The sequence below is a fragment of the Rousettus aegyptiacus genome, unplaced genomic scaffold (assembly GCF_014176215.1).
Source record: "Rousettus aegyptiacus isolate mRouAeg1 unplaced genomic scaffold, mRouAeg1.p scaffold_m13_p_14, whole genome shotgun sequence".
NCBI lineage: Eukaryota > Metazoa > Chordata > Mammalia > Chiroptera > Pteropodidae > Rousettus > Rousettus aegyptiacus.
Window position 1 is genome coordinate 21,630,098 of NW_023416289.1, and position 15,879 is coordinate 21,645,976.

The 15,879-nt window shown below is 43.0% G+C and overlaps 1 protein-coding gene across 1 annotated transcript in view; it reads right to left on the reverse strand.

The window, feature by feature from the left end:
* ADAMTS18 (ADAM metallopeptidase with thrombospondin type 1 motif 18) overlaps positions 1–15,759 on the reverse strand; it is a 350,660-nt gene extending 334,901 nt beyond the window's left edge. The window contains exons 1-4 of the mRNA XM_036231505.1: positions 15,162–15,759; positions 14,020–14,159; positions 10,466–10,636; positions 5,929–6,013 (exon numbers count right to left, since the gene is read on the reverse strand). The gene's annotated coding sequence lies outside the window, so the exon portion shown is untranslated. The remainder of the gene's footprint in view (positions 1–5,928; positions 6,014–10,465; positions 10,637–14,019; positions 14,160–15,161) is intronic.
* Between the last annotated feature and the right edge of the window lie 120 nt (positions 15,760–15,879).

Genomic DNA, 15,879 nt, shown 5'->3' on the forward strand with positions numbered 1-15,879 from the left:
ACGCTTACAGAATACATTCTGCATCTCAGAAAAGGTGAAAAGGCGTATTTGTGGAAGTAAAGATGATTCCTATTTTTTTCCCAAAAACTTGAGATGCAGGTATGATGGAAAACATTCCATTGTCATCTTTGTCTCACTTGTGTTGTTGACTGTCTAATGGCAAATGGCAAGAGATGTTCTGTTTCAAAGTCTGAAGGACCAGAGGGCATGGCAAAGACTGTGGCGAGCCTGAGCACAGCCACCAGCTAGTGCCAGCTAATTGGTGCTATGTCCTAAGCTCAAAATGCAGTCTGCAACAGAATTACCTGGGAATCTTTTCAAAGTGAAAGTGCCTGAACCACAAAACCAGATTCCATTCACTTGGTAGTGAATAGTGTTCAAGGATCCGCATTTTAACAATAGCCTTAGATCGGCACTATCCAATAAAAATATAATGTGCACTACAACTGCAAGCCATATTTGTGAGTTTGTATTTTCTGGTAGCCACATTTTTAAAAAGTAAAAAGCAACTGAAGAAATTAATTTTAACATATTTCGTATATCTATTACTTCAACATGTAATCATTATTAACGAAATTATTAAATTTTTCTAAGCCTTCAAAACGCGAGGTGTATTTTACACTTAAAGCATATCTCAATTCACAGCAGCTACATTTCAAGTGCTCAGTTGTTATTATTGCAAGAGACATTCTTTTGGTTCCGTTTTGAGAAAGTCATACTTTCACCGATGTCCACTGTTGCAGCATAAGCTGCTTCTCTGAGTCTGCTGGGGCCGCTGTAATGAAATGCCACAAACTGGGGAGACTATCTCCAACAGAAATTTATTTCTCAAAGTTCTGGGGGCTGGATGTCCCAAATCAGAGTGCTAGGGGCCCTCTTCCCCACAGACTTCTCATTGTATCCTCACGTGGCAGAAGGACGGGGGAGCACTGGAGGATCTATTTCATAAGAGCAGCAATCCCATTCATGAGGGTGCCACCCACATGACCTAGTCACCTCCCAAAGGCCGCGTCTCCTAATACCAATGCATGAACTTTGGGAGGACACAAACATTCAAACCATAGCAGTGCTCAAAAGTAAATCATGTATTTGGCCACTATCATTTGCCCCAACTTCCCTCTCCAGACTTAGAATAGGAGACTGAGGTCCCAATCCCAGCTATGCCTCATATGAACTCTATGACCTTGGACAAGTGGTCAGTTTACCTGTCAAGATCTCAATTTCTTCATCTAGAGGTACATCACTTGAACTAGAAGATCTCTGGGACCCTGTTTTTTGACTCAATAGTGCTAAAAAATGGATTATCTACCCTTTCATTCTAAGAAAAGAGTATTTTTCTTTTCTTCTTTCCTTTGTTTTGTGATTCTTCTATGCAAGTTAAAGGTGAGACGTGGAGCACTTGCTCAGTCCTTCAGATAGGCAACCAGTTAGCTCCAGTTCTACAAGGCTGTGGACAGTAAATCACCACCAACCTCTGAGGCAGCAGTCCCTAACCTTCACGGAGCCAGGGACTGGTGCTCCTATGAGAATCTAATGCCTGATGATCTGAGGTGGAGCTGAGGCAGTGATGCTAGCACTGGGGAGCGGCTGCAAATACAGATGAAGCTTCGTTAGCTTGCCTGCAGCTCACCTCCTGCTGTGCGGCCCGGTTCCTAATAGGGGACCCATGCTCTAAGGCAGTCGGATGTGGGAGAGCCCACCTCTGACTCATCTCAGAAGAAACGCTGCTCTCAACTTCATGCCTACTTATGGGTAAGCTGATGACTTAATGTGTGCAGATAATTTAAACTTCTGCTGTTAATTAGGAAAAGTGAGACACTGCTAATATAACAAACAGCCTCCAAGTCTCAATTGCTTAAAACAAAAGTTTATTTTTTGCTCATGCAACACATCCAATGTGGGTCAATACTGTCTGTTATTGGTTAAATTGTGTCCCTCGCCCCAAATCCATATATCGAAGTCCTAACTCCCTGTACCTTATTTAGAAGTAAGGTCATTATAGAGATAATTAATTAAGATGAGGTTGACTGGAGTAAATGAGTCCTTAATCCAATATGGCTGGTGTCCTTATAAAAAGGGGAACTTTGGAGATAGACTTCACACGGGGGAGAGCCACGTGAAGATTCAAGGAGATTGCCGTGTTATTTCTACAGGCCAAGGAACACCAAAGATTGCCAGTAAACCACCAGAAGCCGGGTGAGAGGCACAGAATAGATTCTTCCTCACTGTCCTCAGAAGGCATCAACACTGACTACACCTTGATCTTGTACTTCTAGCCTCCAGACCTGTGCGACAACACATTTCTATTGTTAAACTCTCAGTTTGAGATAATTTGTTTACAGCAGCCCAAGTAAACTAATACACTGTCCCACGGGAGCCTGAGATAATGAAGACTTTACCATCTCACAGCTATTGCCATGCAGGGCTCGTGGCCTTTTCAGTAGGAGGACCAGGGAAGAGCTGCCAGGAGGCCCCTCTGTGCTTTGGCCCAGAAGTGACACAGGTCACTTCTGTTCAAAGGCTGTTGGCCAGTACTAGTACTATGGGTCCCAACCGGAGGGCTGGGAAACACAAAAAATGTTTAGTGGGCATCACGAAACACTAAATGTTTACTGAGCACCCTTCCCAACAGGGACCCTCCTCAGAGAATGAAATGCTTTCTTGAGCAAAAGAACATTTTGCTGGGTGGTACCTACATTGTCATTCCAGCCCTCCCTTTTGTAAGTTTCAGGGGGAGTTAGCCAAGCTATTGAAGTATCAAGGAGTTAGAGGTCCATGTTTCAGTTCATTTCAGATGACCACTGAACTGTTGTCATTGTAACTAGTTGTCAAGAGTGTTGCAGCCTGACAGACTGAGGCCTGAATGAGTTCTGAGAGTGATGACTATCAGCCGTGATGGGGGAATGATGAAGTGACAAGGGAGAAAGAGAGTATGTCTACCATGCACCTGTCCCTCCAGTTCTAGGGGGAGCAGGCATGGATAATGGGGCAGCGTTTATTTCCGGGTTGGCAGAGAAAACAGGTCGGAATGCCTGATTTTAGGCCTCAGCCCCAAATAACTTGATAAAAATCCTTCCCCCGATACGTATATCCCTTTACGATTTTCAAACTGCTTTTACTCATGTTTATCTCATTTGGTATTCTCACACTCTTGGAAAGCAGACGCTTTAGATAAAAGAGAAGAAAAAGTTTCACAGAGGTGAAAAGATTTTCCTAAAGTCATGCAGCAAAAGTGGCTTTCTAAACCAGGATTAGAGCCTCCATTTGTCAGGGCTCTGACCAGGGGCCCTGTGCATAACCCAGCACGGAGATGAGTGTCATCACTGGTCGGCAAGCCTCCTGGTCTCAGTTCTATAACGATTCTTTGAAATTGGAAAAGGAAATGCTTTGGTCAGCAGCCCATTAGCAAGATACACTCTTCACCCAAGTACTATATAGGAAGTCCTTGAAGTGACTTAAACAAGGAGTTGGTTGCCATTATTTCTCTTGACCTTTAGGGCTCGCCAAGTATTGCTGGTTCTGAGGGATGCCGGTCAAAGTGCTTTTGTTCTGATACGTCTGATGTTGCAGCTTGTAAAAGGGAACCAGAGATGCGCCGCTCCAGAATTTAACAAATTTGCCAGTGTACAAACACACATGCAAGCGCCAAGATTTGAGGTGTTCAGGTAACGTGATCAGGTAACACTTCCCTCCCCAAACCACTAGCTTGAGAGGCTGCCCAAATGGGCAACAAGGGAAAGATGATTAAAGTGGTTCTTTACAGAGGCCTTTTTAATTGCAAAATAATATCCCAGCATCTCTGCCTCACAGAGTTTAGGGAAATATTTAGAAAGTGTTTGTGTGTCCTAAGAGAAAAGCTGGTACATAATTGCAAATTATTACCATTTCTGCAGGTCATGCAGACAAGATTATCTCCCAGCAGGCTAACAATCAGAAATCAGCTTCTAATCTGGTGGGTTTTCACAGCTGGCAACCTTTCTCTTTATTCCTAGATAGAATGAAGATTAGTATTATATGCCTATGCCTTTCGCTTTCATGGACCATTTATCATATCACAGCCCATTTGTCTGTGTACCAGCCTAACCAAATTAGGTAAACAGAGTTCTAGGAGGAACTAACAGCTGTTAGAGAGACAAGTAATCACAAAACACAAAGCTTCATTGCAGCAGCTGCCACATAAACGCAGTTTTCAAAAATATGGCAGCTAAGAGGCGTTTTTAGGAGAGAATCTTCAGGGGACTGCTTATAATGCTCATAATGCTTATTTGATATGGTAGATAAAGCCTTGCAAGATCTGGCCCTTTTCCCTTTAGCCCTTCCCAACCCGCAGGGTGCCAGTTGACAGTGCTAAGTGCATTCCATGCATTGTTTCATTTAATTCTTAAAACAACTTTTGGAAGCAGGTATAACTATTACTGCCATTTTCCAGGGTCACACAGCTAGAAAGAGGTGGAGCTCCCTGAATGCAAACACTCTCCACATCACATCACGGGCCACACACTGCACTTCAGTCTGGGAATTGTTAAAGAAAAAATTATTCTGACATTTGTTAAAATGGTAAGGAAGACTTTATTCAGGACTATTGCAACAATTGTCAAAAATATTGAAAGATCCAGCTCGACTCCAAATACAGCAAAGACAGCTGGGATTCATAGCCTATGGAGGATCAGCTGCATGGAAAATTACTAAGAGGAAACATATGGGGAGATTCTTGCCAAAGGCAGGTCAAGGACTTACACATCCAAGGTGGGGGATGAGGAACTTGACCAGAGAGGTATCAAGGGTATAGGCATCCTTACTAAATTGACTTAGTAGGATTCTTGGCAAAACTGGGCTAGGCAGGCCAAAGACAGGACAAGGGCCAAGGTTGGGATAAGTAGAAGAAAGGTCTCCAAGAAGACTGACTAGAGTTTGGTCAAGGAAAGCCTTTGTCAGAACACTGAAGTGAACAAAGTAGGCAGCTCCTGCCTTCACAGAAGGAAGAATCTAGAGTTAAACAAAGTGACAGTCTTATAGTCTGTGGTGTCACAGCTGTCTATAACAGGACCCTCCCTGGGGTTTTCTTTCCTTACGTTACTATTTGACCAGGAAGATAGATGGTAGAGTTGGTAGTAGTGGAGATGGGAAGTGATGAAAAGAGATATGGCAACTGTGTGGATAGGTGACTTTCAGGACCTGGCAAATAAAACCCATTCGCTTCCGGGTAAGAGTGGGAAGCGGCCAACCCGGGGCTGCATTTTAGACTCAACTCCCCATATCCCTAGGTGTCTGGCCCTTTCTCCTTAGCTACCTTGTCCTGGGTGTATCTTCTAACCCTGATTTACCAATGAGACTTGAACAGCGCCTTGACTTAGCTCTTTCTGATGGAGAGTTTTCTACAAGAGCAGGGAGAGACTATTTCCTGCTTGATTGTACTGGATCTTTCCCTGGGTGCATTCTGTGTTCCAAAGAAAACTCACAGCCCAGTTTGATGAGCAGAGTGAGCATGCAAACAGTGCACACATTTGCATGTTCATTCATTCAGCCAACACTCAGTGAGCATCTAGCATGTGAGAGGACTTGTGCTAAGTGCTTGCAAGATACGGAGATGGAAGAGACATTTACTTGCAAGTTCACCAATCAGTATTGCTCACAGTTTATACTTAGATATCTATATAAAAAAAATCATGATAGAAGCTAAGACTTGAAAAGCTTCACAGGAGAATATAATATTGACTACTGTTTAGGTAATACTTACTATGTACCCACAATTGTTCTAAGAATTTTATGCACAGTAACAATACGCAGCAATTCTAAGAGGTAAATCCTGTTATTAGGCTCCTTTTAAAAGGAAGCTTAGGAAGATTATCGTGTTCAAAGTCAGAGCAATGAAACAGTGAAGCCAGGACCGAAACTCAAAGCCAGTACAGCCCACAATGTACAACTTACTGTGGAAGTATTGTAGCCTCCACTACAGCATTATGCAAATGGGTAACTTATGATGGGCACTCAGATCTGGGGAGTTCACTTCCACCTAGGGATAAGAGGAGCACGAAAACTCATTCACTATAATCACAAAATAGAAAAAGACAATACTGAACTTAGTAGACTCTAGGAAATCTGAGCCATTACTGGTAGCAGCTGAGTTCTCAAAAGCTCGTATTGTGCTGGAAAATGCTTCTCTTTCCTTCAGATCGACACTTCTCAGGCCTCACTGTGAACACAACTCACTGGGGAGTCTAGGTAAAATTCAAGCTCTGATTCAGTAGGTCCGGGGTGGGGCCTGAGACTCTGTACACCTAACGAGCTCCCAGGTGATACAGATGCTGTTAACTCATGGACTGTATTTGGACAAAGGGCTTAGGGCAGTGGTTCTCAAACTGTGATTCCTGGAACCACAGCAGTAGCATCACTGTTAGAAATGCAAATTCTCAGCCTCACCCCAGACCTACTGAATCAGGAACTCTAGGGCGGAGCCCAGCAATCCGTGCTTCATGAGATCTCCAGGTGATGGTGATACTGAAGCCTGAGAACCACTCTTTGGGAGAGCAGCATATTCTTCCCTACTTTTCTTCATTTAGGTTTGTTTGTTTTTCTGCTAGAGACTCTGTCTCACTTCCAGATGAAGGAAGAAGTCCTGGTATACTTGCTACGTGCCAGGGGTGAGGGAGGGAGAGCAATGCAGAATTCCTTCCTAACAGATTCTCTCTCTCAGCAACTCAAAGATGGCAAATTGTATGGGAGAATTCTTAAAACCCTGGGCCAGACTCTAGATTCATCTTTTTCCAGATTTACCTTTACTCTGAGTTATGTACCTGTATAATATGAACAGCTATGTGATGTTTGTGTGTGTGTGTATATATACACACATGCATATATATATATATATATATATATATATATAGTATACACACATTTGCATATGTAGGTTTTATACTACTTGATAGATTTGTGGCAAAATACACACTTGACTACAAGAAACATTTCCAAGATCTAAATGCAACAATAGCAACATAATAGAAATGAAAACTGCTTAACCTGTAGTATTACGGAAAAACATCTCACTCTGATGAACATGATCTCGGTATTTGTTAGATGGAAGGCCATAATTTCTCAATAGGAGTATGAGTAAGCTTATTATCATAATTTGTAGTTATTTAAGTCAGATGCTACTAGGGACGGACGTCAATCTCTGTAGGACTGGACTGAGTCCAGGATTACAGCCAGTTAGGAATTTGTAAGGTCAGGTCCCCAAAAACATCATTACACACACACACACACACACACACACACACACACACACACACACACACTCCCGCCCCTCAGAGGTTAGCACAGCCTGAAGTCTTAGATCTTGATTTAGTCTCCTTTTCTCTTCTGTGCTCCTGAGAGAGACGGGGACCCTGGTTTCCTGCAGCAGCTGGAATAGCCCATCATGTGTGGACGCATGACAAGGAAAATGCCAAGGCGGAAAGATTTAGCAAAATGTAGATATGGAATGAAAAAGAGAGGAGGTTTCTCACTTTCTTCCTTTGGTTACCTGGAAGTTCAGAGATAAACTGAAGTGCAGCGAACGTCTTGCCACCTTGCCCTCAGCTTCTGGCACAATTTCTTCCCTTTTCCCACATGATCAATTCATGTTCTCCAGTTGTTTTTAGTTTTAATATCGGGCAAACTACCTAAACCATTCTTTTTAATAGCCAGAGTATATATGACAAATACACGGTATCCAAGGGCATAAATACACTCATACGTGTATAGGTATTTTTGTATATATTAACTGGCAATTAAATACTTACAAAAGTAGATGTAAAAAGTATAAAAACCATGTCCAATGAGGACTAGAATGTCACAGGATCAATACTGACATTAGAGTGCAATGGTTTTTATTCAAATTCGAATTCCATCTATACCTGCTCTATGATACTCAATTGTTTATCTGCTCTGCCTCAGTATGCTCACCTGCAAACGGAAAGAAAAGCATCTCTGCCTGTGAGGGTGGTTGTGAGGATTAATGATGCCCAACCACACAAAGCAACGAACACATTTTCCTATAACGCCTCACTCACAGGCCCTCAGCATAAGTGGTGGTTGGTGATGAGAATGTGTTGGAATAAGACATGTGACTGTGGCAGGGGGTTAGGGGAGAAAAACTAGCACCCCCGGAACCACTGTGGTAGAGGATGTGATCGGAAACACGTTTTCACCTGTATTAAACAGGACGTACATTTTAATCTCTGCGAAGGTCTGAGGACTCACATTGTAAAATTATAAACATCTCATTTTCCATGAATATATACAATTAGGCTAGTTAGCTGCTCGGCATCTATCTGAGGAACAAAGTGTACATTTAACTGTGAAGAAAGACAAACAATGTTAAAAGAAACATGCTCTGCCTTTTATCCCTGCTTCTAAAGCACATCTGTATTCTGAATGACAAAGCAGATAGGAAATACGGCCTGGCAGCTCATGCTCTTTCCCAGAAAGGTGATTCATCTCCTCAATGAATGTCCTACCAGACATGTTTATGAGGATGGCATCCCCTAAGAGCCTCTGGTTGTGCATGTCTTATGCTTCGCATTCTGCTTCCCTGCGGATAAACTGAAGCAAGTTCATTTTGAATATCAATCTTGTAAAAATTTGTAAAAACATACCATGCATATATCTGTGTGTATATTTATATCAATGGATATGTTGTGTGCTGGTAACCCAGCTAGAATTCCAGAAAATTGAATGTGGTCACAACCTATACTGCTTCTTCCTCAGTAGAATACACAGCACTCTCTAGAGCTATAAAAGTGCCTCCAACATCTCGGCCCCCTTAGATGTTGCTCTTGTAAAGCGAGCCAGCTCAGACGCTGGCTTGCTTGTGCTTGCTAGCTCTCTCTCCCCTGCTCCCCACTCCCTCCACCCCCGCCTTCTGTTCTCCACGGACTGCTCACAGTGTGTCCTTGTAGTGTGATCTCCCATTACTGGGTTCCCACCCTTTCTTTAGCCAAAGCTAGCTTCTACATGACTCTCTAAGTGATTTTATTCTTGTCTGTCTTCCTTTCCAAAATGAACATCACCTTCACTCTAGTCCATCAAAATCCTTCCTCTCCTTCAAAGCGCAGTTATAATGTGTTTTTTTTTCATATCTATACTCTGTTAAAAAATACATATTACCTGGATGCTGAGACCACAGCGATGGGAAAAAGATGCTTTGCTTCTTCTCTCCTAGACCTTAGATGTTAGTGAGGGGAGGCACAGAATGAAGGAATGGCAGTGTTTTAGCTACACTTTAGGGCAGCATCCTCAGGCTTCTACATGAGATTTTCCTTCATCCCCAAGAGGACATTATTTACCCTTGCCCTATACACCCACCCATCGTTCTAACGTGGCACCACCCCAAGTGCCTCAAACAAAACGCCAGTTCCGATCAATGTCAGTGGGGATTATGGGGGTAAAACAAATTCTGTGGCCAAGAAAATCAGAAGAAAGTGTGACTAAACAAAGTTTGGAAACTTGACCAAGTTAACAGATTATTCCTCTGTGAGGAGCTATCAAATGCAGCCTTCCCGAAATGTATTTGGCATTAGCATCCTCCCACAGGGCACCTCACAGGTCTAAGGTCGCTTGAAACGTTCTGGGAAATGCTGTATCTCCCCTTGCACAATATTGACTCTTTAAAGACAAGTATGACATCCGATCATTGTGTCCAACACCTCACTCAACACAGCTCATGCCATGCAATAAAGAAATAACCATTTTTGTTGCTAATGCTTATCGTCTTGGGTAAATCTAAACCCTTCACTGACATGTTAGGAGGTGGGAAAAGCGTGACTCCTGGTTGGGGGTAATGTGAGCTTACTTTTTTTTTTTTTTTTGTATGAGAAAAGAATGAATGATGCTTGTTTCCACTCTCTATCCCCCAGAAATACCCTGGGAAGAAACCTCTAAGAATTTTTCCCAAAGCATGTGTTTAACCTGGAAAATATGGTACCCTTTATGGAAGACTTGACCAGATATTTCCAAGAAAGTTGCAGGATGGAATAAAACTTAGAAAATATAAAACTGCCTATGTTAACATAGCACCCACTAGCCACATGTGGCTATTTAAATTATCTGAAAGTAAATAAAATTTAAAATATAGTTCCTAAGTCACATTAGCCACATTTCAGTGCTCAAGGGCCACATTTGGTTAGTGGCCACTATATCAGAAAGCATAGATATAGAGCATTTCCATCACTGCAGAAAGTTCTATTGGGCAGTGCTACTAGAAGTACAATCCTCCACCATGAGATCTGAAATTACTCTGTCAGTCCACGTTCTTTTCTGATTTTCATTGAAGACCTCAAGCAATGACCAATGCCCACTTTGTCCCTCCCCAAGAGTATTATGTGGCTAATTTAAGACAACCAGCCATAGGACAAATGTGAAACCAGAGTTTAGCAGCAAATGGACAGCATCCTTCTCAAAGGTATTGTCCACCTGTCTCTCTGCTCACCTAGTAGTGTCGATGATCTCCGATGCACACCTGAGAGGAATTCCTGTGAGCAGAGCACAGACGGCATAGTTTTCACCGAGGTGTAATAAATAGGTTGGATAAGGCACCAAGCCAGGTAGGTGGTAGAGTATGGATTTAGGGAGGGATGTGTTTCCACCTCCTCTCACCAATCTATAAAAGCAAGAGTTTAACCAGAATTGAGTTGTGAGTTCCTAGTGTGGAGACCCAAGGCCAAGGCAAGGACTCAGAGGGCAATTCTCTGTGGAGTAGAGTCTCTGCTTCTTCCACAGACACTGAGTGTCCCCCATGCACTAGAAAATCTTAAGCCAATTTAACAACTAATTCACAAGCTAATTGCGACCAGACTGCGCCTCACTGAATGGTACAGTCATGCCACTACGTACATCCTAGACTGAAACTTCATTTACATTACAAATTTCCCAGCACGACTGTTATTGGTAATTAAACCTGCTTGATTGTTCCATTACACAGAGACTACATGACATAAAGAAATCAAACATAACTAATCTTAAGCTCATTTCTAAAGGTGCATGGAAATGAGAACCAACAATGGTGTAAAATACATAAATGATGTGCAACCATCGGTTTTTGTCAGTTTTTAGCAGGCCTGGCTCATGGAAACTTGGAGATTTAAGGCGTTTTAACATGCAAGCATATATCTGTTTTATTGTTACATAGTGAAAATTAAATATGGATGAAAAACATCATGGATATTTTTTGTTTTATATCACCTTTGCAGTTCCCCCCAAAATAAATCCTCAGCAATTTACACTTTTGTAATCCAAGGCAGTTCTAGAAGCATGTTCTGTACAATATGTCTAACCTCTAGTTCCCAGTCCACACTTGCTGACAGAAATCTAGGGCAGTCTCAGGCCACTGACTTCTTGGCTAAAGTGGGCCTGGCTGATGTCACCTATTTTATGTTTTTCAGATTCAAGTTTCATTTCTTCCTCCCTTCAAAATGTAAACTACATCAGAATCACCCAAGGGTCTGGTTGCAAATGCAGATCCTTGGGCCCCATCTGTATCATTATTCCTGAGGCTGCACCCCAAGAATTTACATATGTAATCAGCCCCCAGGAGATTCTCATGCAAACTAAAGTCACTCAACACCATATCTGAAACCAAATCTCTCAAAAGCAAAAATCAAATGTCATATCTCTCTGTCTCCGACATCCAGCTCCAAGCCTCGCCAAGAATGAGTATCAACAGGAGAACATGCTGACTCAAACTCATGAGCTCTTTCCTTTTTAATGGGTCTTTTTTCAAAAAGGCAAAGCAAAGACCACATTACGTAGAGATGGATCTCCAGTCCACTTTCTACAAAACAAGCCACTCGTCTTCCCTGGAGCCTCTTCTGAGATGGACCTGCCCGAGTTGCCAACTCCCAGGATCAGAAAGAAAGACCGTTCCAGTGCTACCAGGAATGGTGCCTCCTGGTACTGGTGGCCACCATCTGCCCTTCCCTCTGGGGCCAGGAGGTGACCTTATCTTCTCAACAGCAAATGTCTCTCTCTGGAGCACTCAAACCAGTGTCTAGCCTTTGCAAAAAAAAAAAAAAAAAAAAAACCCACCTAGAAGTTTGCTCAGAAATGCATGTTCCTGGGTGAATTTCCACCCTGAGAGAAACACCTGCAGGGTGACATTTGGAGCACTGAGCAGCCCCCAGATGGGTTTGATGCTGAGGACCCTGATTCATTCATAGAGAAATTTCTATTTAAACCTAGTCCTCAAAGAACTCCCTCAACTTCCTTCGCTCAAAAGAGGGGAAAGGTGTGCCCCCTTAGCATTCTCGGACTTGGCAGAGGAGGAGGGGTAAGTAGATGGAAGATGAATGCCCATCCCAGAAATTATAACCATTATGCCTCGACGGATATGTGAGACTTAATCTGAAGGCTCTCCCCCGAGATTGCCCTTCAAGAGCTTAGAGACCCTCCTGCAAATTGAAAAAGAAATGGAGGAAACTCACATTTCTTGAGCATTATTTTCTTAGGAAAATAATACAGATGCTAAGTGTTGCCTATTATCTTATCATCTCTCCACAGCCTACCTAGACCCCACTGCCTCCACCCAGGCAGAATTAATTGCTTGCCTGCTGCTTCTCACTCCCCAGGGCACTTAGCCCCTTTCCTGGATTATAACACTTATCTGGTATTAAAGCTAATTGCTTGTTGTAGGTCTTTTCCCCAGACATCCTTTGTTCCTGAAGGCTGGTTGGTATTTTCTTTATCTCTGCTGCACCCAGGCATGGCCTGCAGATAAGGTCTACCCAGGGCGCTAAGATGTGCTTCTTTGAGAGAACTGCACGTTGAAATGCTGACTTTGCAGGCTGGCCTTAACCTTTTTATGGCATTGTTTCTCTTAAAGGCATTTTCCATAATATTACTACCAAAAAATCTGTGTGCAAAAGCTACAAACACAAATCATTTCCTCTAAAGGCACTGCCCATTAAGCTCGAAACCTGCGTTGTTTTATAGGTTCAGAGATAAACTCACATATGCATGTATGTTATATATATACACACACACAATATATAATCTTATATATTACATATGTAAGGTTATATACAATATATATACATGTAATCTTATTATGATGCATTTCACGTTGTGAAGTACCCGTGCTATGGCTTCCAGCCTTACAAAACCCATAAAAATTAAGTATTTCACAGCAGTCTTTCTGATCTTGAAAGCAGATGCTGTGCATATAGCCTTCATATACAGCAAGACATCTTGATCCTGCCTTTTACATTAAGGCCATCCCCTGTTACGCTCTGACTTTCTGATGTTGGGAGAATGGCGAATTTTCAGAAGGTTTAAACCATGTTTTTCTGGTTCCTTGAGCCCAGGCTTTCGGAAGAGCCCCCTGACTGGCTCCAGTCTCTCCCCACTTCCAATCTATCTCCCACTCTGATTCCACAGAGATGTTCCTGAAAATCCAGACCTCTTTTCCTTTCCCTTTAGAAAGAAGGACAACCTCCATGTTGCTATGGCTCCCAAAGCCTTTTTACCTGTTTCCAGGGCTCTACTCTGCAAAATGCCCTCTTTGTTCCAGCCATAGTACACTACCTGCCCCTCTGAACAAGACTTCACCCTGTGCTGGCTGGAAAATTACTGCTTGGCTATGTCCACAGGAACATAGGCTGTCACCCATAGGAACATAACATTCTAACAATAAACTTTCTGATTCTGTACCCTCGCTTGCACACTTGACCTGTGGGTCAACAGGTAATGAATAGCAGAAAGAGAGCCCTTTGTGTTTAGACAGAATGAAGAATAGGATTTGGGGCTTAAAAATCCTGTACCTCTACATTTCAGGGCTGCTTAATTTGGGGTTTGCGTACCCCTGGCAGACCCAGCTGGCTGAATAAAGAGTATGTTTCCTATATAACTCACTGAGTTCTGGTGGTCCGTGTGTCTTTCAGGGGCTGGCGGCTACAACAACCTGAGCTTAGCTTCTGCTGTTTCCTCTCCTGAGAATGCTATCTTTCCCACTTTGGCCTCTTGAAATTTCGCCTATCCCTCAGAACCTACCAGAGTACCAGCTGCAGCTCAGTAGGTAGGGTCAACACTTGGCTTCACCATTTACCCACTGTGTGACCATGGGAAAGGTACTTGACCACTCTGAGCTTCAGTTTGCCCATCTTCACATGGAGGATTCAGTTGAAAGATATCTGAAAGGAGAGAAAATAAAATCCCCAGACAATAATTTTTAGCCCCCAACTCAGTTCTCTGAACCATTCTCCCTTCCCTTCTCATGCAGAACTGAGAACACACTCTGCATTACTAGAGCTGAGAGGCCTTAGAGGTCAAGAGTCACATCTTAGACATGCCTGGCACATAGTAAGTATGCAATGGATATTGGATTAGGGGTTAATTTATCTCCTTCTTATTCATTCAGGTCCACATAATTCACAGGTCAGTTGCTTCTGAGAGGTGATGTCAAAATAAATGAACTCAGAGGTCAGAATACTCTAACCTTAAACCCCAGCTATGCGAAGTTAAGCAAGACATTTTTATTTCCTAACCTGGAAAGTGAGGATGATAATACCTCTATGGAAATAACTCTATTTCATGGGGTTGCTCAGAGGTTTAGGTACACTAATATGGTTGCAGTACCATATAATTATTATTAGGATGTCATCAGGCTTTTGACTTGGGCTCTCCCAGCCTCAGCAGACTTGCCAGGTGAACATCTGAGCTCAGTGGTTTTAAAAGTCTGTGGCCCAACTGTCACATTGAATTACTTGGGCCCTAGGTAATTTTGGTTTAACGGACCCCTTCCTCCATAATATAATAAAGAGACTTATATTTTATTACTGCATTGGTATAAAGATGAATATAATCTAGGCTAGATTCATTATTATATATCGCTCATTATTATATTCATTTTCCTCTGATTTTAAAAGAAATTAAAATTAAAACATTTTCGTGAGCCCCTAAGACTATTATGGGCCCCAGACATTGTACCTCCTGTGAGGGACGGAGAAATCACCCTGGCCTTAAGTCTCTGAAATCTGGCCTCTTAAACGTCAGCTGCAACTAGGCTCCCTTTCAGTGGCTCTTGTCCAGGTACTTCTGGGGTCTTTGCCCACCATGGAGTCTTTGCACAAACTTGTCCTTTTTCCTAGAACTCTCTCCCCTGCCCCTTTCCGTTTTTTACTTTTCACACATACCTTAGAGCAGAGGCTCAGCATCAGAATTCCCCTACAGCACAGATTGCTGGGCCTCACCCCCAGTTTCTGATCCAGCAGCTCTGGGGTGACGCCCAAGAGTCTATATTTTAACAGGACCAAGGTGGTACAGATGTTGCTAGTCCTGAACCGCATTTGGAGAACAGCTGCTTTCAAAGTCCACTCTGTTTCCATTTTCTCTAGTAAGCCTTCTCTTATCCAATTTGGCCACATTTCTCCTTTGTATGCTCTCCAAGGACTAAAGGCCTCTGCTTTGCCTATGGAATTTTTTGATTCATGTCTTTCTCTCTCCCATTTGACTGTAAACGCCACGTGTCTTTTCGCTCGCTGTGGGACAGGTACCCAGCCAGCACATTGTAGGTGTTCGGTAAACGTGATGACCGCTGTTCAGAAAAAGTGAACCAACGTAACCTCCAAGCAACAGTGAATGCATGGCAGGATCTTTTCAACTCACCAGCACTGCATTTCCACTTTTTTCCCCCTTTTTACAATTGTCAATTTCATAATTCCTCATATGCCTCTCATTCTTAAGGCAGAGAGCAATGAAGTTCGCAGAAATTGCTTCACGCGAGCCGGAAGGCCCGGCTCTAAGACCCGCCTTCAAGCCTCCCAAGGCCCGCCCCCACGCTCCATCCGCCCGGATCCTCCTCCTACGGCGCTAGGCCCCGCCCACTCCCACTTCCTAGCCTGTGCCCTGCCC